The sequence below is a fragment of the Rhinolophus sinicus genome, linkage group LG05 (assembly GCF_036562045.2).
Source record: "Rhinolophus sinicus isolate RSC01 linkage group LG05, ASM3656204v1, whole genome shotgun sequence".
Lineage (NCBI taxonomy): Eukaryota > Metazoa > Chordata > Mammalia > Chiroptera > Rhinolophidae > Rhinolophus > Rhinolophus sinicus.
Window position 1 is genome coordinate 124184423 of NC_133755.1, and position 25862 is coordinate 124210284.

Below are 25862 nucleotides of genomic sequence, written 5' to 3' on the forward strand. Positions count from 1 at the left end.
GAAGTGAATCCACCCCGATTTTTGCAGCCTGGAGCAGAGTTTCCTAGAGAACCCAGCACAGATCAGTTGAACTTCAGCTGATGCACAGATGTATGAGTGACAGTAAATGATCACTGTTTAAAGGCACTGAGGTTCAGTGGCTCACTATGCAGCAATAGCAAACCAGTGGAGTTAGCTGGTATTATTACTATTCTTTTTTAGATAACACAAGTGTTACTAGGCACATAAGGCGCCAACGGGCTCCTTGAGCCAGGCGATTGCTGTGAATGACGCTGCACTCCAGTCCCAGGTCCCAGGCAGTTGGAAGCCCTGGGATGCCTGACGCTTCCACACTGGACAAGGCAGCTCCCCAGGGGGCCTCCCTCTTTCCAGTGTCCCTGCAATCAACTCTCAGCACTGCGGGCTTCACTTTCTTGTGATTCCAAGGATCTTGACTAACACACTCACAAAAAATAGAAGAGAAAAGGAAAAATACTTACAGGTTAATTTGCATCCCCTTTCTGTTTTAGTATTTCTTCTAAAGTACGCTCTTGCTGTAGTGGATGCGTTTTAGCCTGAGAGTCGAGGCATTTCGTTCTTGAAACCTTTTTCTGCACATAGTTGGGTTTCTTTGTGCTGATGCTTCTCTAACTACAGTGCCTAAAACTACTTGCCATCACCCCACGTCCCCTCAGGGAGTCGGAGGGGATTAATGAGACAGTGTTTGCGAGCACTCTGAGTCTCTCCCCAGAAAAGGCACGGTAGTCACATAAATGTGGATATCTGGAGTTGGCACTCATTTGTCCCTGTGTATCTATTTTAGATCGCTTGGTATCTTTGAGGCAATAATTTGGAAGGCACAACCTCATGCCCTACTCTTAGTAAAGGACAGTGTTTTGCTTGAAGCCGAGATACTTTTCCACCCTTTTGGCCTCGCCTAGCTTTCTAACGATCACTTCCATGCCGCCTGCCTCTAATCTGCTGAGACATGCTGTGGGTACAAACTGTACTGTGAGACTGTGAGAAAATTACACCACAGCCCACATGGTAGCCCTGCTTCTGGTTCCAGGATGTCTGTTGGGACCGCTGTTAAGAATATGTGTGTAAAGAGGGAGCTCATTCTAATTCTTGGTGCACAGGTGAGTTAATAAGTGTGTGCATTGAGACCGAGAGCTGATGTATCAAAGATGTGGCTCTCTATCACCTCAGGGGTGTTCTTAACAGTGGCGCTGGTTTTTTCCCCCTTTCATTTTCGTCAAAATGTATCAAGGCCTGTCACCGCTTCTCAAAGAGAGTACTTATTAATATGTATAAGGTCGGGCTGCTCCATTCTAAGAATTAACTTTACTCACAGTCATTACACCCAACCATAATGCATACGGAGAAGAAAGGTAACACACACACACACACACACACACACACACACGCACACACACACTCACACTCACACTCACACAAAACCCAAACAATAAAAGAGCACCATACTCTGAACTTTCCTGCGTTAGAAAATGTCATACATTAATGTGAAATAAAATGCAGTCCTTTGCGTCTTATTTTCCTCTCTGATGTTGTAGCATTTGCTAGATAATGATATTTTTTGTTTCGGAGTCTAAAATTGTTTCATTTCATATGATATTTTGTGTACATACCAGCAGTTAAATAATGATATGTGAGTGTTACTAATAGAGCCCCGTTTCCATTTATTTTAGTTGCGTGAGTCCTATTTGTCTTAAGCTACGGCCTATCTTTTTTCATTTGTGCCTGTTTTAGCAGCTCAGTGGTCAGTTATCAAAAACATCTACTTTTTAGGCAGTCATATGAACCTATTTCTCATGAATAGTATGTGTTAGTTTCTCTTTTGCTGAAACTGTTAATGCTAGAAACATTTACTGAAGGAGTCTCCAAAAGGTTGAGGATTTGGTCTTCTTCCTGAGTCACAATAATAGCAAACAATCCTTGAGTGCTGGCTAGGTGGGCAGTTCTTTGTATTATTTTGATTAAGTCTCATAACCAGACTTTGGGTTAAGTATTAATGATTATTATCTATTATATATTTTATGGATGAAGAAATGGAGACACAGAAAGGCAAAGCTACTTGCTGAACAGTCTCGCTTATCCCAGAGCCTGGGCTTGCAATCTGCTTGGGAGGGAGATTCGGATTCCTTTCCTTGGGGCTTGTGTTAGTTTTCTGGAGCTGCCACAACAAAGCCACGGGCCCGGTGGCTTAAACAACAGAAATTTATTTTCTCACAGTTCTGGAGGCTAGAAGCCCAAGAACAAGGTGTCAGCAGGGTTGGTTTCTCCTGGGGCCTCTCTCCTTGGCTGCTAGATGGACACCTTCTCCCCCTCCATGTTATCTTACTTCTGTGTGTGTCTGTGTCTTGAATGTCCTCTTTTTTATAAGGTCAATAGTCATATTGGATTAGAGCCCACCCCAATGACCTCATTTGACTGTAACTACTTTTTAAAGACCCGATGTCCAAATACAGTCACACTGTGACATGCTGGGATTTAGAACTTCAGCACCTGAATTTGGTGGTGGTGGTGGTGGGCACAATTAGCCCACAACAGGCTCATCCAAGTTGAGTTTTCACAGATTATTCTCTGTTCTCTTCTCTTACCTTAGTCCAGGCACTAGAAACTCTTCTGGACTGGGAGGGGTAAAGAGACCTCTCGATATTTCTGGGGAGACTGAACTTTGCAAACTCAGTGGCCAGGAAGAGACTTGGAGGCTCCTTGCTTTCTATGCTGATCTATCCTCCAGTGTCCTAGTAACGTGTGTGAGGGAAAGGGTAAGGCCGGAGGACTGCATGCTGGCTGCACCCCTCTGCTGTGCAATTAGAGCACAGGATGGCTTTGCTACTTGAGGGAGGAAAGGGAGAAACTTGCCAATGAGTGAGGCAGGACAGGACAAGAGAAGGACTACCAGACAAATGCATAAGCAAAATCAGTAAACCAAGCAATAATCAAAAGTACCTAACTGCAGAGTAATGCTTCTATTAGGGTTTTTTCCTATAGCCTCTTACTTCTGCCTCATGAACTGTTCCATGGGCAGCTGTGGCTTGCAAGTCTATCTGCAGAAAAGGTTCATCCTGAATGTATTCGTAATATTGACCTAGAGGAGGTAGCTCCAGCCTCCACCTAGTTTCCTTTCTTATTATTTTTTGTTTGTGGGTAAAACAAAATAAAACAAAATAATATAAAAGTCAGAACCATGAAAAGCCCAATATTATTTTGTTCCCGTGCTCTCATCACCTGGAGGGCTGTTGGGGGCATATCTGTTGGGTTGACAATGTACTAGTAGAAAGAGGTTCTGATTGTCATCTCTGTCACTAAGATGCTGGGTGACCTTGGGCAACTCACTTATATTTTCTCTGCTTTATTTTGTAGGGCTGAGAAATGGGACTTGTAATCTATGCCCCACAGGTATGAGACCTGCTGCAGAGTGTTATGATGAGAATTAAATAAGATAACAAATAGGAACATATTTTTAAACTTTGATATCAGAGTGCAATTCAAATGAAAGAACTCTTTGAAAAATTTGCATTAGGGCCACAAAAGTTTTGTTTCCTTCCTAGTCTAGTTCCACAAAAATTTGTTTTTCTTGGCTGGGGATTTTTCCTACCATCACTCAGGATTAAGGTTAGAGCATAGAAATGAAGTTAGCATACAGCTGGGTAAGTCCTTGGGATCAAGATTAAGATAAATATCCATGCTGTCAGACAACCAGGATTTCCTATGGCCAGGTTATTTGTGTGGCTGCAAAGAGCTTTGCTTTAGGCAATTACATCCCTTTCCGCATATCTCAGAACATTAGACCCATCTCCAGACTATATATTTGAGCAATACAGTTCTATCATTTCTATTTGGACACACAAATTGAATTTCTTTTTCCATTTGTTGTTGTTTTTGAGGAAAAATTCACACCTTAATTTCTTCCTGGTTTCTGTTCCAGGAAGATGACGCAGAGGGTAGGTAACGAGCTTTTGTCGTCTTCCCAGTCTCCCTGCCTCCTCTCTGGTTAGAGGGCAGATCATTTGCACCCTTCATCCACTTTTCCGTGTCAGCAGCTATGAGGCCTGTTCTTCCAGAGGAGGTGTGATCTAACCCAGCCAATTTAATCAGTTTACTAAACGGTCATTCAGGAGAAAACTTGGCAGCTTCCTTGGCAGGGAAGCTTCACTGATACTGAACGGATTTCAGAAACAAGTTTCTGTTTGGTTGTGCCAAGTACTCAGCCATTGTAGGAGACCCCTCTGCTTTGTTCCTTTCTGCCCTAAGCAGGGAGTCATTACTGTAGCCTTGGGCCCCTCCAGAGATGCAATTCAGAGTGCAACAGACTGGGGATGCTACTTCTTTTTAGAGCAGCAGTGGAAACCTGGACTGTGCGCTGTGAGGATTTTGCCTTGTTCCAGGAGTACCTGGGGTACCCGGAAAGCTCCAGAACCCCGGGCTGCCTCTGTTCTGCTCTAGCTTTCTCCTAGGTTTTCCAGAGCAGACACCTCACTGACCAAGCCCCGGACTTTCCAGGAGCTCTCCTGTATGTAGCCAACACCAGGCTTTTAGAAATGTCCAAACTGAAGCTAAAACTCTGCCACTTGGTCTGGTCTTACTCTTCTTCAGAAACCTAAAGTAGTATGTATATTCTATGGGTTACGGGATGATGCAAAAACTGCTCTGTTCTGTTGGTCAAATGTTTATTGATGTGGTGGGTGAAAGGGGCAGCTCTTCAGGTAATCCAACCCTTTCAGGTATCAAATTGCCTTCACGAGCCCTGCTTTCTGGTGGCATGAATGTGCCTCCCTCTCAAAAACAAATTTCGAGGCTTGGGGTGAAACATGAGAAGCACAGTCATCCAATATTTTCTCAACTTCAAAATAATGATGTCAACTGATTACTTGGGATAGAGTTTCTCAGTGCCATAAATGTGTCCATTTGTGGAACTGAGGCCACCAGAGAATATGTCTAATAGTTTGTAAATTCAACATTCCTATGATGATCAGTAATTCATTCATGACTTCTCCCCTTGGGCACACCGCAGTAGAGAAATGATTACTCAACAGGAGAAATATTTAATGTTTTCTGCTCTCAAGAGTCAATGGCACAGCATTGTCTGCAGTCCTTCTATTCCAGAACTTCTTCATTTAGTTGAAAGGAAAACCTACCCACCTACTACTGCGTACCCGGTGGGATAGCTCCCCATGCCTGGGCTCTTGTTCCTGAATCAATTGGAGAGAAATATTTCCTCTGATGGAAAAGGCTTTGAAATAAATGGTGAAGGGACACGAAGAGTAAGATTTTCTTTTCATGCTTTTCGGAAACTTTTTTTTGGTGTTTATTTCAAAGACTTAAGTGTACTTCAGGGGGCTCCTAATCATCATAAGCCCTGGGAATTGACTTCTCTGCAGCTGCTCCCCCTCCCCAAGCAGCCCTGCATGGAGCAAAATAATTGTCTGTTTCTGCAAGCAGCCTCCTGTGCAGATGGAGTCTGATTAGCATGTGTGCTTGCAGCAGTCCACTGCTCTAACCACATTTGGAAATGCAGCCACTGAGAGAAATGTGGGCTTGACATTCATTAACATTCTTTGGCTCCCTGGGAAATACACATAATAGGGTAAAATTGCCATTAAGGAGAGCAACACTTGAGGGAAATATCTACTCAATAAAGACAGAGATTTTTCTCATCAACAGCTGAGGAAATTTTCAGTTGCCATAAAGGGTAAAAGAAACAGCCTCTTAATATGAGTGGAGGTGGCCTGAGTTCATCAGGTCTGAGTTCCATCGTCCTGCACTGGATCGAAACTGACTTATTGGTAAGCAGAAGTTTCTCAGGCATATTTTGGTCTCAGTAGATCCCAGAAACAGCTTAATGATTTCTGTCCCTATGATTGTCCATACTAATCTGAAGGAAAGGCAAACATGGAAGGAACAACTCTGACCACTGACATGAAGCCCTTAGGTTAGGACCCTTTTGCCCCCTAGGATGGGGGAATAACATTCTTGGGTATTCTCTTTGCCAGACACTTGTGGTTCTTAGTAGAATACAACGTGTGCCATGGATCATTCCTACTCTAGACCTAGATTCACTTTTGCATCCCTAGGGTAATTTGATTTGACTCTTTGGTCTCCATAGTCCTTTGAATATGAATGATACTCTAATTAAACACTAGAGGATTGTGTGTTGTATGTGCTGAAATGATAAAAGGAGTTGCTACTAATATTTGGAAAGACTGTCCAACCAGTAGCACTAAGAGTATTTAAACAATTAATCTACCATAGGTTCCTGGTCATTTAAAAATTTCCTTTGAAGAGACATGAAAGGATACCTAAGAGTTAATTCCTACTGTTGACTTAGACTCAGGTGAAGGCCCATGACATGACCCTTAAAATCCATTTTTATTTTATCCTCACTTGACCAATGGAGTGCTCCATTTAGTAATTCTTGTAACTACTGTCCTTCATGATTGGCAGGGAGGAACGAGGTTCCTTGCTGGGTCTATGTCTTGCATAAAATTATTGATATATTGAACAAGTTATCTAAAGCAGCAGGTTTCTTAATGTCTGGTTGCAGTTTGAAATTTCTTCCTGGGATATAACACCAATTTGTGCACATACTATTTTTATTCTTTTATCTCCAAATGGCCTTAATTTGATGGTAGGTATCTATACTGCATTTCAATTTCATAGGCAGGCACAGTCTACGCTCCTTATTAATTGTAACAATAATACTTTGTATGTGCATAGCGGCTTATCATTTGTCATACATTTTCACATATGTTTTCTAACTTAATCCTCACAACGTGCCTGTGTGATCGGTGGTATTGCCTTCATTCTTTTAGATGAGGAAACTGAGTCTCAGGGAATAAATTGCTGAAATACTCACAGCAATTTATGTAGTAGAATGGAATTTAGACTTGAAGGTACAAGTCCTTTGTGTAATGCAGAGCTATCTCTCTTTGTTAGGAAGCTCTTTTGTTATAAGTATTAATTTGTTGATGCAGAATCCAAGATATTGTCTTAAATATCTGCAGCTAGCTGAGTTTAGCATGTTTGCTGAACATTCAAACATACTGAGGTGGTAAAGTGTTTTTTTTTTTTTTGGTCACAGCAGATGATTATTAAAAAGAAGTGTTTCTTCAGTGGGCTGTAATGCTAGTAGTCTCCGTAGACTGGAGTAGCTTGGTATTCGTAAGTGTTTATGCAGGCGTCACTCTCACATTTGGTGATGTATAGGATGTCTTTCCTTCTCTTCAGGGCCAATGACATAACTTGATTGTGTAGTGAAAAATAGTCATCATCATAATATTGTAAATGACATTTTTATCGGATTTTACTTTTTATGATCAACTTACAGACAAAACACTGGACGTTAAATTATAGTTATGGAGCACAATATGACTGTTATAAACCCTGACCATGTGAAAATAGTGGTAGAGCTGACAGAAGTCAGGAGATGAGGATGGATGGTGGGAAGATGTGGAGGAGAGGGCAGGGTTCTCATTTCTCATCTAACAAAATGGAAGGCCAAGAGATACAGTCTATAGGTGATGGAACAATAATGGAGGGTTAGCTATATAGCAGCAGCAGGACTAAAAATAGTATAATTAATACAACCTGATGTGGAGGGAAAAGGGAGAAAGTATAATTGAGCTACTTTTCTCAGCTTTAATATTATTGATTCAAAAGTCCATGCCTATAATTAAGACATGAGAGAGATGTTTAACATATTTATGACCACCAATGACTAAACTGTGACTATAAAGAGTGGTGGAACTCATGGTGGAGAGTGGACCAGAAAAGTTTTCTTTATTTATAATATTCTTTACAATTTGAATTTTAAACAATGTAGTTATAACACTTAAATATTTTTTTAACCAATGAGGGCTTTGCTGTCGTGTTTCCGCCATAGCTTGGTGTATCTCTGTGAAAGCCGTAGTGACTGTCTAAGGTGATAGATGGACAAGGCAGGCCAGACTTTGAACGGACTAATGAGTTATGACTGCAGCCCTACACAGGCTGTACTGGCGAGCCAATGGACTCAGCAGCACCCTGGACCATCAGATGCTGGCCTGAGATTTGAGATGACAACATTGGGATACATCCACAGCCTGGGCCAGGAACCACTAGATGACCGATTAGTTGTGATTTCACCAATAGCTGCCTGTGATAGCTGGGCAAGTTTGAGGTCTCAGTCTCCTCCTCTATAAGAAGTAGGAGTTCAACTGTAGACTCTCCTAACTTTGACTTTCTGTATTTCTATAATTCTGTTTTATTTTACTTGTAAGACATGCATAGTTATAAATCTTTTGAGCCTCGCCTCACAACTTCAGCTAGATAGTCTGAGAATAATATGTTCTCTTGGAAAGATCTTTGTGATACCAGACAGCCATCAGTCGTACTTAGGTCCTCAACAGTGTTAATTGGATTCAAGAATGTGTTGTTTATCGCTAATAGATTTCTTAATTAAATTACTGAAATGGTTCCAAAGAGTTTGGACTTTTGGGAATAGGATTCAAAGTACATTCTCTCCCATCAATTTTTACAATTTGAGCTACTTATTACTTATTTAAGGTGTTCTTTGAATGCGTTATCAAGTTTCCTTAAAACAAGCAAGAACTTAAACTCTACAGAGAGCATGGTTTCATTCCTTGATCATGCCTAACAACACAGCTGGGGTCTGCCCCCATATTGGAGTTGACTCAATCACATTTTCTTTAAACAGTTTAACTTGTCATAGTCTCATAACTTCAATTATGAGACTTTCAGTAATAAATCTAATATGTAAGAAGGTGAAAAAAAGTGAGCTAATTTTTTTTTTTTTTAATGCTTACATGTAATCAAGTCTTAGATCAATCCTTTGAAAATTTGAATTTAGGTTAGGAAAGTAAAGCTGAATGAAAACAATGCTCTGTATCAGGAGATTTTTTTTTTTCCCCCTCAAGTTTACTAGGGACTTTTGACATTTTAATATGTTTGTACAATCATTGTAGTGACAGGAGATATAAGCTAGCTGGAGTAGCTTTCCAAATAACAAAAGACTGCATTGCCTGACTTTCTGACCATTACTCAGGTAGCTGGAAACTGCCCTGCTTATCACTGGGTGACGTCGGTTCAAGTCCAGCAATTCCGCTTGAATGGGCATTGACATGTGTGCTGTTCTGCTTCTCTTAGTGTTTTGTCTCCATTGGTAATTAGCTTCCTCAGGGAGTCCGATATCTGTAGATCTTTTGGCTGAAATGTGAACTAGGGCTGGAGTATGAGGGGTGGCATAAAGACCCCCACATCACCCCGGGTGAGGTGGGGAAGACAGAGGTCAGGAGAGCAGAAGGCTGCCAAGGAAGGAAAGTGGTTTCAGGAGGATTGAGAATGGCTGAGTGTGAAGGAGACAGATAGGAAATAGTTCAAATTATTGTATGCCAAGCCATTTACATACATTAATCCTCACAGCAAACTAAGGTAGATATTAAAACTGATAAGTATGGGTTTGGCGAGTTAAGTAATGCCCAAGGGCATGCAGTAAGTGTTGGAGCCAATATTTGAACTCAGTTCTAGCTGAATGTAAAGCTCTTATTCAACACTACTTTATCATTCTGTCTCTCACTAGAGACAGGCAACTGGGTGTTGAGGATAGGTAAAAAGCTCCTGTGTATTGAGGTGGAAGTTGCAAATATGAGCTGTTGTTTTCAAATACACTGGGGCTCACTCATACTTACTAGCTGCTTGCGTGAGTTGCAGTAGCAAGCCTCCATTTGCAGCAAGACACACAGTCTGTGTTGGAAGGCCTGGAGAGGCATGGGAGGTGGGGTGGGCAGGGACAACTCCATTTCCTTTTGTCCCATTGCAAAGCTTATCGTAACAGCGCAAGAAATACTTGCTTCTCTGGAGACTAAGTTAAGGATGCTTTGTTACTATTTTCTTTTTTGAACGAAATGAAAATACCCGATTAAAAGGAAATCCTTCATTTCAAACTGTTGGAATGCCATAGTAATTTCAGCTTGTTAAATTTAAGGTCTTGAAACAAAATCCCACACATAAATGTTCTTTGGGATCATGGCATTTCTATTTGATTGTGAATTGGATTAATTTTCATTTATCTTATCCGCTTGCCTCTCATTCCTTTCTGTTTTGAGACACTTAAGCAAACGTTGACAGTTATGGTTGGCTTAATCAGCTGCCTCAGTTATGTAAATGATTTCTGTCAGTTATGTTATTGCTAGCTAAAGAGAGCCGTAAGTTTTCTGGCATATTTTTAGGCCTTGCTAGTAAAGCGTTCCTGATACCTTTTAACATTTTTTTTTGCTTTTTCAGGCATCAAGTTGACCTTTTTTCTAGTTCCCTTTAGCCCTACACTTCCTTTTTGAATCAACTGTTTGCTTGACATGAAAAATGAACTTCTACAATTATAGACTCAGTGGCCTTTTCTCAGTCCTCATTCTTCTTGGCTGCTCTGCTGCAATCGACACTGCTGCCTCCCCCTTTCTCTTGAAATGGTCTTCTTTTTTGGCTTCCGTGACACTGGTTCTTTTTTCCTCCAACTGCTCTTCCTGCTCTTCATCCCCTCAGTGATCTTTACGGTACATCTATGCTTTCCAATTTTTCGTTTCACGTTGTGACACTTGTAGAAGATGATAATAATTGTGCAGCACGTGGGGGTTTCCAGATGAGGCTGCTCAAGTCTGAAGGTGACTGGAGAGGGGGCTGACGACACTGACCGGGCGTACTTGTGACCCACTTGGGCACATCACTGCGTCTGCATAGCAATTGGGAGTTTTGTTGCATGCATTCTGGAAAGCTGTGTTACTCACCTCCAGATCATAGCAGATAGAGGTTAATAGTGTTGAGCTAAACAAAGACGTAAACTGAAGCAAGTTCAGAAAGATGAGTTTATTCAGGAAGAGCAGAGGAATTGCAGTTCAGAGCAAGCAAACTTAGCAAGTTACAGGCAAGTCCAAGGAGACAAAGAGAAGGTCAACTTTTATGATGTTTTAGGAAGAAATTGGGGAAGGTTGTTTCGGACAAAAGTTCATTGGAAAAGAACAGGAGTTTGAGGTTGTAGTCATTTCTCATTGGTGGGAAGCAGTGGAACAGTGGTTAGCAGGGGCAGAGAGAGATCGTCCTTCTTTGTCTTAAAAGCAGGAGATGAAATTCTCATGGAAAAATGTCCTTGTTAAAATAATTTCTATCTTTCTATTTTCTGCTGCTTATTCAGGCTGCAGTGAGTGGCACGTGTGTGAGAGCTCTTCCTTCATGGGTTCCTGACTCCATTTTGAAGAGGGTTTTCTTTATCAATTTTTACAATGTAATCAGGCACAGGTAAATAGTGGGAAAATATGGATTTCAAGTAATAAAGTACCAGAAATAGGAATGGGCAGAAAGTCCAGAAAGTTTAAACAGAAGTCAAGGAGAGGGCATTCGATAGATGTGAAAAACAGCAAGGATTGAAACACCAGGAGTTTTAACATGGGCCCAGGAACATCTGTGACAGCTGTCAGGTATCAGGAACAGAAGTTAGCAACTCAAATTCTCAGTTGAGCTTGGCTGGAGTCCAGGAGATACCAAGACATGGCTGAGCAGCAGAAATCAGAGCACAGGTGACTGCTCATTAAGAATTACCTTCAGGTGTCTGTGAGAGCCATTCTGAGATACGGAAGGGAGCAGAGTGTTAGACTGTGGAGATTAGAATGCAGGTGAGATTCATTCTGGGTAAAACAAACTTGGGGGTCCTGGCCGCCTACCTCGACTGGGACTGTGGGGACAGAGCCCCAGAAAGTAGTTTACAGGCTCTCGGCCTCACGTGGAGGAGTGCTGGCTCGGGTAGTAGATGGCCATCAGCTGTGGCTGATTGGCCGTCAGCTGTAGCCAGTTAGCCAATTAGCAGCTAATATAGCTGCTGCGGCTACGGAGGAGAGTGGAGGAGAGTGAAAGAGAGTCGTCGGTGGGTTGCAGACAAAAGGGACAGCAGGTCGCACATCCAGTGAACCCAGCCTCCAGTGAGACCGTAGTGGTATGACTCCCCTGCCTATGGCTCCGTGGGTGTTCCTTTTTGGCCTCACCATATCCTGCGTTATGTGGGGAGCGGGACCAGAGACCCTGCAGGCCTCCCCGCACGACAGGGACATTCCTTTATTGTCACATTACCTCTTGCGGATGTCATTTGCTTATAACTATAAGGTGATGGTTTTTTTTGTCCTGTCTTCTTGCCTAAACTTTGGTTGGATAGAAACAGCGTTTCCACCTAGAGAGCTTGTCACCTCAAGCTCATGCCTTTCACATCTAAATATTGGTTCCACTTTCCACTTCTTGGTGTCTTCGTTAATCTATTAGGCTTACAATCTTGTAGACATCTTTGACTCATGTCGCTTCTTTGTTGTTCATCGTCGTTCAGTCATGTTCTGAAGGGTCTCTCATATTCATCCCTTCTTCTAATTCAGGCCCTAACACTAACACTCAGCTTTCTTCACACTTGCCTCCTCTGTGGTCTTGCTGTCTCCAGTCTCCTCTTTCTCTGAGGAATTCAGCACTCTATTTCCTGATTAGTCTTCCATAAACTCCTCTTTCATTATCTCACTTGTGGGACAGAGCCAGGAGAGCAGTTTCCAGGCTCTTGGCCTCAGGTGGAAAGGTGCTGGCTCAGTTATTAGATGGCCATCAGCTGTAATCAGATGCCCCTCCCCGTGGCTGGGTGGCCATCAGCTGTTACCAGTTAGCCATCAGCCACTGATATAATTGCTGTGGCTATGTTGGCGGGTTGGTTGGTTGGCAGGCAAAGAAGCGGACTGCGGATTGCAGCTAGTAAGTGTGGTTAGCAAGCGGATTGTGGATTGTGGATCGTGTTGATCCTACTTCCTGTGTCTCGCCTGTGAGACTGGGATGCAGGAAGACCCTTTGTTGGGTACTGACGGATGTTTGCCCTTGTGTCTCGACCAGCCACCATCAAGAATATAGTGGTATGACTCCTCTGTCTATGGTTCCGTTGTTGTTCCTTTTTGGCCTCACCAGGTCCTGCGTTCTTGTGCGGGAAGTGGGAGCTGAGTCCCTACATTACATCACTCTTCTGATCGAAAGTGGATTCAGGGATTGCCCATGTTCCTTCTCTTCAAGTAAAAACACCTTTGGCTATTTTAGAAAATCTTGCTAGCTTCACATAACCTGCCCAGTCACTGTGCTGCTCAGACAGTCTTCTTACTGGCCTGTAGGTGTACTCGCTCACTCACCAACCTACCAACCCACCGGAATAACAGCCTCCAAAGGTGTTTATGTCTAATCCCCAGAACCTGTGAATATATATGTTTCATGGCAAGAGGGAATTGAGGTTGCAGATGGAACTAAGTTTGCTAATCAGCTGACCTTGACATGGGGAGAGTATCCTAGATTATCCAGATGAGCCTAAAATAATCACCAGTGTCCTTAAAAGTGGAGGAGGGAGGCTGAAAAGAGAGAAAGGGATGACAAAAGCAGGGTGAGAGTGATTCAGTGTGAAAAGAATTCGACCTACCATTGTTGGCTTTGAAGATAGAGGAAGGCGGCCAGCCACCAGCCAAGGGATCGGGCAGCCTCTAGCAAGTAGAACAGATGGAGAAACATCTAACTCAGAGCCTATAGAAAAGAACTACAGCTCTGTCAGTGCTTGATTTCAGCCTGTGTTAGACTTCTGGTCTACAGAATTAGAAGGCAATAAATTATAAAATAAGAATTTTAAGTCGCTGAGTTTATGGTACTTTGTTACAGCATTAACAGGAAATCGATATACCACTCACCCAAAAAATGGTTACTGAGTTACTGAATTCTGCCTAGGAGCCATGTACGCTACTACCTGCTCATGAGGAGCTCACAGTAGTTGGAGGAGTTCACCGTGGGAGACAGGAGAGAAAGGCTCCCATTGACCTAACACCTGTTCTGTTTCATTCATTCATTCATTCATTCATTCATTCACTCACATTTATTTAGTCACTTGACAAATATTTAGTAAGTGACTATCATATATCAGGCACTGTTCTAGGCACTACGGACAGATAAAGTTCTCACTATTGGAACTTAGAAACTAATTGGAAGACATACCATAAATATTATATATACATATATAAATGTCAGTGAGAGATAAATGCTATGAGGTGAAGTAAAACACGTTATAGGAATTACGTAGGACTGAAACGAGTAGCTACTTTCGGATAGGGTGGTCAGCGAAGGCCTCTCCAAAAAAGTAATATTATAAAAATGTAGAGGAACAGCTCTGGTCATAAATTAAGTTAAATTTATAGTATATTATAAATTATATACACTATAAATGACACGTTAAATATGATATAACAATGTGTTTTATGGGTTTCTGTGCTTTATGAATTGCTACTCTTGGTGTGTGTGCTTCATCACTTTAGATGTGCTGACATTTCAGGACTTGGGCATGTGGGGGATGGGTGACCCTAGGTTTTCTTCTCTGTTGCTAGAACCAGAGACATTTCTGGAGTTCGATTTAGTGTTGTAACTTAATCTTATTAGTTCTGTCCCAAAGCGTTCCTTATGTGGCTTTCTCTTCAATACCCTTGGCAGTCTCTTTAGTGGATCATGAGAAAGTCTTCATTTTCAACCCCAGCCTTGATCCAGTAACCAGGGTAGATGGACAGCTGAGGAATTATTCTACAGAAATTAAAATTCAGTTTCCCATTTGACCTTCTGTTGGAAAAGCTGTGAGAACACAATTTCCTGTACACAGTCATGACTAATAATGGCATTAATCTACTGTGAATTCCTTAAAGTTGATCTTCAGGCCACAGCTTATGTTCCGATGAAGTGTACTGCATAATGGAGAATCTTGAGTACAGATGCCTTTTTATTAAAATTGGTTTTTATAGTTAAAGGACCTTTTAGAGAGGGAGAAGGGTTGACTTCAAAATTATCTATGCTGTATTGACTTTATTGCACCCTGAGGTGCTCTTGAAATGCAAATGTGGGTGTTCATTAAGCAGAAATGGTTTCAAAACTGTTATGCTCTGGTATGCTAATGCAGGTGGAAATTTGAAAGCTTCCAGCCTTTACTATTTTTTTCTCTTACATTTTTTGGGGAAGGGAGGTATTGGGTGGAGAATATGTATGGGTCAAGCTAAATGCTAGCAAATCTCTCAAGGAAATGTATTTATATTAAAAGTAAGGACGTGCTTTGCCTCCCTAGTCTACTGGTACCGAAGTTCCACCCCACGCCTCCCATGCTGCTCTACACACTCAGGGTACAGGCATGTATTTTACAATTAAGTGTCTATTTCAACAGCTGCTGAGACATTGTATAACAGGTAAAACAACCAACCAACGAAATGTGTAATTCACTATCTCTTCCCAATGCACAGAGCAAATATTTACAGGACTAGAGGAATTTCAGCTCTGATTCTTTCTGCTTTTCATTTTCATTCTTACTGCTTCAGGTGGATACAACAATGTTTCAAGTAGACCAAGGCAAGCCATTTGGTCATCGCTTTGGTATTTTAACATGCCTCAGCATGCATATAATTAGAAAGCTGGTTCTTGATGTTTGTTAGTTTACAATTAGAGCATTGCTGAGGTGACTAGAAAGTATTAGTATGGGCATATATGAATGGATTTCATAGTTAGTACTCAGATTTCTACCATCATGAAAACAAAATACGCACCACTTAAAGGGATGTGAATGATGAGTCATCTGAAGATGCAGAAGACATTGATGTCCTAGGGTGCATGTTTCATTACCACTGTTACTCTCACCACTATTACTGTCATAGCCGTGGCATATTTGGGCAGGCCAGATGCCTCGGACTTGGCACGTGTTGCTCTGAGACGGTGCATCAATTTGGGTTTTCTGCAAAAGCAGTCAACTTGCTGTTGCTTTAATGCTGGGTAAAAAATGATGTTGCCTGCTTGCTTACCAATTCCATGTTAAGAGATTTCATTTCTTCTTCGTTTTGAAAAAAGACATGTTGCTATATAAAGTAGTGTTCACTCGTGCTTATAGAGCCAAGGCTGTATAAAAATGCCTGTGGAAAACATAGGTCACTTTATAGCTGTAGAAATTGTAGAACTTGTTAGTGATTTTCAGAGAATAATGTATAGAATGGTATATTTGGAAAGTATTACTTATATAGCTCTGGAAAATGGATTAATTTGGAGGCATGCCCTCCCATCCCTTACTTTGTCCTTCATTTATATCTCTATGTTGCATCTGTTTATTTGGTCACTTTTATAATAAAAACATATGGGATGGGAAATATATTTTTTTATATGTGAAGAGCTAAGAACAATGAATAAAGGAGACTAAGGAACCTAAGATGAAACCAGAAATGAGGGAGGAATGCAGAACAAATGCCAGGGGTCCTCTCTCTTTGCTAGAAGAGTTGACTTCGGGCATCACAACGACCAAGGCAAAGAGAAAAAGCCTTCATAGTTATTTTTGACTACATAAGATTTGTAAGTCCCTCTCCTGTTTTCCCCTAAAAAGCAGATAACTCAACAACAACCAACTAAAACTTTCTAGTCTACTTTCTGTTCAGAAGATTTCGCCGGACAATGGGCCACACAGTTCAGCTTAGTGTGATAGGCTATCCATGATGATGCCCTAGGCTGCTGCGGGACTTTTTGTCCACGCTCCTTTCAGATTCTAGTTGAATGGAATTGTTTGCCTTTCCATGAGAGCACTCTGTTGCTCTGCCTTTTCACACACTGTCTTGCCTGCCAAGGGTGTTCTCACCCCAATCCTGAAGGGTGAGCCTAAATGCCACTTCCTCCATGAGACCTTCTAGAATCCCCACAGCCAGAATTGAGATTTTTTTGTTCCAACTTCTCACTCCTATCGCACCCTTGTTTGTTTTCTTCTTAGGGATTTTAACCTATTATAAGTTCTATTAACGATATATGTACAGGTCTTATTGCCTCTGTTTGATTACAAAATACTGCGTGGGAAGTGTTCCTTGCCATGTAATTCAATACTTTCCATGTAGTCGGTGCTCAATACACACACTTCTCTGAAGGAACAGATTCATGAATGAATGAATGATGAATGAATGAATGAATGAATGAGTTTTAGCAGGTAAGATTTGAGATTCTTCATAAACTGAAATGGTTTTGGCTTTCTTCCCAACTTGCAGTGATTTATTCTTTTAGCGTTCCATTTGATTTTAAAAACAGAATTAGGAGACTATAAAAATAGCCTGCAATGAGTTATTTGAGCAGTCTCACTGTTTTTTAAGAGTGGTAATGTTCCTTTTATGATGCTTTTCATTTACAGTATGGCTTTATAGCCAGCTCTTTTTTGAAACACAGTCCCATTATGAGGGCTGCCTTTTGCCTCAAACAACTTCCCACAACATTAGCGGTATAATATTGCAAGAATAGCTTCTGACAGAGAGGTTTCTGGTTTGCAGTTGGGGGGATACAGGATGTCAAATTGCTCATCATTTCTGGATCTGAAAGGAAGTAGTTTGAAGATTTTATGTTACCTATGTGGTTCCAGCCAACCATGTCATGGAAAACATATTTCCCTATATAGGACAAGGAAATGGCTCAAATAATTCTCACACTTTGCTGAAATCCAAACATGAAATAGAATTGATTTTGTTTTCTTTCGTTTCTTTGGGTGATCCAAACAGAAAGAGCGCATGTAAGAAGAAATAAAAGGTTCAGGTTCATTTGGAGAGTTTGTTGTTGTTGAACTTATTGTAAGGGTTGTAGGTGTGAGCTTTGAAGATTTCTGTAGGTGGATGTTTAAGCTGTGGGGCATAGGTGTGAATTTAGGAATGCTGCAGGAGCTGGAGAGAACAGTGAGGGGAAGTAGCAAGTGCAGAAAAGACTGGAGGCTAAAAGGCAAAATCTGTGGTTAGGGTCCTCTTGCCTCCAGCTACTCGGGCACCTCTGCCTCCTGGGCCCCATTGGCATTATCCCCTCCATTTAAAATAACTTATTCAACATCGAGTCCTCTTGCGGTCAGATTCTCTTTGTCTTCCATGACAGGACTGCACCTTATCTAATAAACCAAATTGGGATAATTGGATATTGTGAATTAAATGAAATGAAATAAGGTTAAATGAAAGTCCAAGAACTTTGCTTTCTGGGCAAGTGTGTGTGTGTGTGTGTGTGTGTGTGTGTGTGTGTTATGTTGCTCTTAATGTAGTAGCAGGATTAGGTATAAAGAGGAGCAGGGGCTTTGGATGTAGTCACCATTAGCGTATGCCCTTATTCTGCCTGCGCCTTACGTGTGGTGCTGGATGTGTTAGTTACCTTCTCAGAACCCCCTGCCCCAGCTGTAGATTGGAAAACTGTTACAAGGATTAAATGAGCTAGCAATAAAGGGCTGCGTACGGTACCTGCCCTATAATAAGGGTTCATTGAACACTTCGTTTGATGGTTAATTTCATGCGTCCACTTGACTGGGCTAAGAGATGCCCAGATAGCTGGTAAAATTCTCTCTGGGTGAATCTGTGAAGGTGTCTCTGGAAGAGATTAGCATTTGAATCAGTGGGCTGAGTGAAGAAGATTCATCCTCCCCAGTGAGAGTGGGCACCTTCCAATCCATCTAGGTGCTGAATAGAACAAAAGGGCAGAGGAAGGGTGAATTCTCTCTTTGCTGGAGCTGGGGCACTGATCTTTTCCTGACCTTGGACATAAGTGCTCCTCGTTCTTGAGCCATTGGACAAGGAATTACATCCTCAGACCCCCAATTCTTGGGCTTTTGGACCGGGACTGAATTACACCACCAGATTTCCTGGTTCTCCAGCTGATAGTTAGCAGATTGGACTTCTCGGCCTCCAGGATCACGTGAGCCAATTCCTATATTAAATCCTTTCTCTCTCTCTCTCTCTCTCTCTCTCTCTCTCTCCCTCCCTCCCTCCCTCCCTCTCTCTCCCTCCCCCTCCTTTTTAAACAGAGTTTTGGTGTATCCTGCCTGTTTTGTCTTGTTGAATGGCCCCCTGGCAAGAAACAGCACCTCTTTGCTTAGCTATCAGTGAGTATTTTCGCCTCTTACATCACACTGTACAAATAAATAGCCAACTACTCTTCACTCACATATGGCTCTTTTAAGACATGATTTCTGCACTTTGAAGGTAAAAAAATTACTAGATATCTGGACTTATTGTTGGAATAGTTGTGTATACAAAAGATAAACTGAAATGTACAATTTTTTTATAATCAGCTTTCAACCTGTGGCATGTTTCCTTATTATAATAATATTGTAGATATCCAAGAAGAAAATAGAAATGTATGAAACATGAATGAATAAATGGATGAATGAGCCTTAGCCCTCATCCGTAAAGGAATACACAGCAATTCAGCAATGGTAGTGATTGTAGCAGCACTTAACTTGAATTGTGTAGTGTTTATTCAGAGATAAGTCTGGAAATCTTATCTACTCTGCATAGAGAGGCTAAAAATAATAAACTTCAGGTTCTGCGATAGCTTTGGCCATTTCCTTGTCACATGACGTGGGCAAGGTTCTTTATCTGTGTGCTCTGTACTTCTTCCCCCTTATCTGAATCTTCAGTTTCTGAGTTCAGACAGTGAGTTTATTTAGTTCAAATGGGAAGAGCTACCCTAACAAAATAGATATGAGCTGCTGTATAACAATCAGGTTAATTTCCCAAATTGAATGATAACTAGCTTGATTGTCCCCTCTCCCCTGCAGCCCCTACCCATGTGGGCACCGCGTGTCATCCCTGTGGCCCCTCTGCCAGTAGCCCTATTGTAGCAGTGTCCTGCGAGCCCCAGTCCTGGCCCAGGCCTTCCTGGCCTTTCAAAACAGGGTGAGTCTAGTGATAACTCCTCCCCCTTCAGGCCAGACCCAGGACAGGCCCGATGAACTGCAGGAACAAGAGACGCAAGATCTTCCTAATGCCAAGGATGTGTTTAACCTGAGTGGGGGACAATACCTTCCATGCTTCACCAGTAAGTCACCCTCCCAGAGGCAAGGAAGGCATAAGTGAGATTCAATAATCAATGATGAACAGAGAATTGGAAGATACATTATAAAAGAAATATGGAAAATGAAAAGAAGAACTGCAGAATGAGTTGAAAACAAGGTAAATCTAAAATAGTAGACTACAATAATATAGAAGATGGGCCTAGGAGATCAGAGAGAAAAGTTCTAAGATCCTTGAGTTTGTTTAGGAGGAGAATGCAGCATTAATTTACTAAAGACTTTCGTAATTTCAGTAAGCATATTAAAAATTTGAGTCCAGCTATTAAAATAGAAGTCGAAAGCATAACTTCTGAGGTAGAGACAAAGTGGAATGAAGAAAACTTCATTAAAAGGGTAGAAGGAGATATGTATGTTTCACTTTTTGTTATAACTAAAGCTGCAATAAATCTAGTACATTAGTCTTAGTTCACATCTGCAAAAATCGTAGTAGGAAATATACTTAGAAGTAGAATTTATAGGTTATAGGGCATATGCATTTTTAGCTTTATTGGATATCAAGTTCATGTCCAAAGTAGTCACGTCAGTTTATGCTCACCTCCTTGGGAATAGAATTCCTGTCCATGCACATTCTTGCCAACATTTGTGTGTGTGTGTGTGTATCTGACTTTTGGGTGTGAAATCACATCTCATTATTGTTTTAATTTGTATCCCCTAATTAAAAGTGAGGTTGGGCACCTTTTTAAAAATGGTTATTTGCAATATGGGCTTCCTCTTCTGTGATTGTCTCATCATATCTTTTGCCCATTTTCTACTGATTGTTTTCATAGTTTTGAATCTATATATATGTAGAAGTTCTTTATATATTCTGAATTCTGTCCTTTATCAATTATTGCAAATTGCAAACATCTATCCCCAGTCTGTGTCTTGTTTTAAACTTCTGGTTTAACATTTTTAATTTGCCAATCTTAACAATTTTTTTCTGATGAATAGTATTTTTGTGTCTCGATATTTTTTTAAAACTATTTCATACACTTGTATCATAATTGACTCTCCTGTGCTACTTCTAGTGCTGTTTCTATGTGTTCATCAAAACAGAGCGTGGATACCGAGAGCACAGCTAACTTTAGCCCTGAACCCAATGTGTTAAGAAACATAAACTATTGAATAGCTGGAATTTGTTTTAGTGTATGGTACGAGGTAAGAATCTAAATTAGTCCCTTTGTTTCATTACTATTGGTTGCACAATTCCCGCTGAATTGCAATACCACCTTGTCATATACTGGATTTCTATATAGGCTTTGGTTTTACTGATCTAGTGCTCTTTCTCTGTGCAAATAAAACTATAAGTCTTGAAATCTAATCCAGAAAACCCCTCTTTTTTTGGTTCTTTATCTGAATTAACTGATATTATCAGAGTTTTTTCTTCCATTTGAATTTTAAAAACTGGTTTGCCTAATTCCTTTAGAAACCCTGTTGGAAGTGGCTTGTATTTATAGATTGTTTGTGGGAAAAGACACCATGGCTTAATGATCATTTTCCTAGCCATTAATATAGTACATTCCTCGACTTATTCAGGTCCTAATTTATGTTTTTCAATAGCATTTCACTGTTGTCTCTGCAAGAATCTCTTGCACACCTTTGGTTAGATTTAGTTGCAGATAACTCCAAGTTGTTGTTTTTGCTGTGGGTAGTATCCTTTTTCTTGTAGCTTTCTAATTGATAATCGCTATTGCGGGGCTGGCTTCATGGACCAGAAATTACTGCAGTAGTTTAGAAAGTGACCCTGTGTACAGGGTTTACTGCTCTGTGGTGGCCATCTTGAAATTCCCAATCAGTTTATCTTTGAAGTTGTATTTTAATAAGTGAAGTGTGATGAGAAAAATGGAGCATGAATTGTACAGCTCATGAGGCATCCTTCTGCCTCGGCTATCAGCCTCCCCACACAGGTTATTGACCGGCTGCCTCCTTGTTCCCGCTTAGCTACTGCTGCTGCTTTTTGCCCCGGATGGGGCCTGGATGTGGGAAGGGCCAAGTGTGCCCTAGCACCCTGAGCACCTTGCTGTGGAAGGTTCTGGGACACCTCTTAGGGTCTGCACTCTCCACAGGAGTATCCCCATGCCAGCGGGAGCGTGACCTTATAGACAACAGAAAACATGATAGGGTCAAAAAAGAGACTGCCAACGAAAGGAAACGACTTTTCCCCCTGCTCTGTGAAAAGGGAACTCACGTCTTCATTGTGCACCTGGCTGGCAAATCATGTAGCCTGCATTATGCTGGTATTTGGGAATGCTAGAATTTATGTATATTGATCCTTCTATGATTCTCACTATCTCTTTCCACTCATAATTTTATGTTACAATGGGTATGTGGAATTTCCATACACATTTTAAGATGAAATTTTGGTAGCTACTTGAAAACACCTTCAGGGGCCAAGTGCTTTTGAAATAATTCAGTTCATCTGAACACATCAAAGCCTGATGAAATTTGAACGTATTTTACAAAACTCTGCTATTTCAGAGACACATGTAACTCAGACATAGGGATCAAAGTGACTCATTGAAAGCTAGAGATAAGGGGCTGTTCTTCTTGTTCCTGCTCTATTTTAGGCAGGACTCATACACTATTTTATGTTTCAAGACAAAAATGAAATCAGTGCTGGGAAACTTAACCACCCCAGGAAAGCACATTTATCGCCCGTTTCTCACAATGCTCACTCTTCTCCCCACCGGCAACCCCATGGCGTATCCACAGATTAATGAATTAGTGTTGTGAAATTATTTATACATTTTATATAAAAGTACCATAAAGAACAATGCATATAGTTATTATTTAGAGTCAGTAAACTAAGGTTTTTGAGAACATAAAGCATACTTAACATATATACTTTTAGTTCTTAAGGGAGTGTACAGAGAAGAACTAATTTAATGAGTTAACTATCTCTTGGTTGTATTTTTCACACTTGTTTTATATCCCAAAGTACCATATCAAAATATGGCTTGCTTCACCTCAGACCCCTGTGGGGAGACATACATGTGAATACACAGCACAATTCACAGCTAGAAATGGGAACAGGGCATGTGGCCTCATTCTTGACCTCATCTCAAAGCCCATTATAGACATTTCTTGAGACTGTTCATTCTAGAAATAACAAGGGTGAGACTGAACTTTGATTCCAGAGAATAATGATATTTCTTGAGTTTTGTTGTTGTTGCTCTTCAGCTTCAGAACTGAAGAGAAACTTTTTGTTTATTTGATCCTTTTCACATACTAATACACAGCTTTGATCTATTAGTAGTATTTTATCTATTAGGAGTATCTATTGGTAGTATGATGCCTTACTAGTGATGCTGAGAGTTCATGTTGAAAAGATTCAGGATTATTGATTGGTAACAAGCAGTTATATTCTTGGGTACTGAAATACCTCTCTACCTTTTCCAAGAAATACATAGCTTTGGTCTGATATCTGGTATTCCATAATGATAATTTTAGTTATTTAGATTGTATTTAACTAAAAGGGTTGCTTTTTCTTTTCTAAAATAACCAATGCCTTTGGGGAGGTTGGCACACTAAAACCTTATTTGTCTTTTATACTTCAGGGTAAATGGTTTACCAGATCCTTCTTAAAGAATATGTTTAATGAGTGGAGGAGGGGGATGTTTCTATACTGGATAGGACTGTACTAAAGGGAGTGAATAGGGGAAAGTAAGAAAAAAAAAGCCAGATTATAGATGCTTAAGGCAGGAATCACTCATTTCACAGTGTTGCCAAAGCCTCCAAAATGAACAGAAACTTCCTTGCTCCTATCTTCTTTTTTAAAAATGTGTTTCAAAATGATTCTCAGGAAAAGATTTAAGGCAGAAGTGGTTGACTCATGGGTATCTACAAAGTGTAGAGAACCACTTAGTAACTTCACAGCAGAAATGGCAAAAACAGAGTCTCTTACAATCTTACACTGAATAGCCATCATTGTATGTTTCTCCTATCGTAGTGTAGATATAGAATGCTGTATATAACTTCTGGAATTCATCAAGCAACTTCAACTTCTAGTAGAAACGTGGGAACTAAGGTGCCAAGAGTCTACCAGCTGAACATTTTCCCGTCATCTGAAAGAATAATGACTTACTAATGGTGTTGAGAGTCCATGTTGAGAAGAGATTCAGGATTCCAATTACAAAATTTGCCTCATTTTAAAACAATATTATTATTTTTTTTAAATGGTAGTGTACATACCATGATTTATTGTAGAATTTTCCCTCTAAACTATGGGCTCATTATCAGTTTTAGAGAAATGTGTTAGGCATAGCTGCCTTGAAAGTACTGAAAATATCTGTGATCCAAGTCTATAGTAGTTTAGGGATTAAACTTGTGATCAGATTTCTTAGAGGATGCTTCCTTTCTCTACCCTTACAATTTCTGTTGACTGGCTTTTTCATGTAATGAAAGTTAAACTAGGTATGGAATAGATAATAGAGAACTAGATGTCTAAACCCTTGTCACATACTTATGTGTATTCTTTATACAGATGTAACCTCAGACATATGTCTTTATTATTAATCCTTTACCTCAGATTTACCATGTAGAAGTTTGGGTTAAATGACATCCAAGGATCCTTTCAGATCTAATATTTCTGACTTGAGTACCCTATGATTGCACAGAATTCCCTCAATTGTTAACCTGCAATTTTGTTTAAAAGTTGACAGAAAATCTGTTAGAAAATGTTCCCAATTTGAAAGAAGAAAATTTCCATGTTTCGTGGGAATAGAAGTATTGAATAGAAACACCCCATACTTATTTTTGAGTTCTTACTTTGTCTTATTTTGCCCAGCATAAGAAAGGTAGATTAAAATAAGACAGTACCCTTCTATGAAACTGTAATTCATAATAGGCTTAGAGGTTTTCTAAGATACAGTCATCTTTTCAATGTTTCTGTGTTAGGTCTGATAATACTGGTTTACCAAATTGTAATTTACACCCTTAATATTTATCCTGGAATTCTTGGTTTCAGCTATTCTGGGGAAGGGATAATGAGAAAATAATATAGGCTTCCCATGGGTCAGTATTTTCAAATTTACTTCTTGGTCAATAAATTCCATGAGCTCCATCTTTCTTTTTGAGTGAAATAATGGCTGTGGACTATAGCACTGAAATAAAGGCTAAAGTAAATTTTTGGGTAAATGACCTGGGCAGTATACCAGAAGCTACACTCAGCATATACAATTCTCTAGGCAGAAACAGAAAACAAGCTCAGTGTATTTGTGATGCAAAGAATAATAGGGATTTAAGATGGACACTGTAAATCATGAGAACCTTGTGAAAGAAATCAAAGGCATAAAAGAGAAAATATAGGAATCTGAAGACAAAGAAACATTTTAAAATGAAAGCCCCTCAGATATAAATATTCCAATATTCCAATATTCCAAATATAAATATTCCAAAAAGAGAAATCAGAATTAGTATCCAGAATTAAGAACTATCTCAAAATGTACTTGTCCCAATTTAATCAGTAACACAAAATTAGCTCACTAATTATTACATAATGAGTGAATTGCATGGCTGTACCTCTTGTATTCAAACAATCTTACTTTCTGGTGGTTCAGAGCAGTGATCTCAGCTCTTCTACCATGATTTATGATGTAATAAAGTAGGGAAGTTACTGGACTGTTTTATTGATGGCCATGAATTTACAAGAGATTAAAGTTGGCTCTTCTCAATTAAGTTAACAAGAAAGATATAATGTATTTTAAAAGTGATGGTATCTTATATGTACAACTTTAAAACATGGTGATTTCTCTGTATTTGTATTTCAAAAAACCTAAATGTAAATGGTGAAGGTATTATTTTTCTAATCTAATAGTTGGAAAAATGTAGGCAGAATTTTCATGGAAGTTTGAAAAATATAAAAAAGTTAATTAGAGGACAATCAATACTAAAAATTATTTATTTCCAGATTCACAGTATGTTCTTTCTCCTATATCAAGTCCTAAAAGAAAAAATAATCATCTTAGAGATTTCT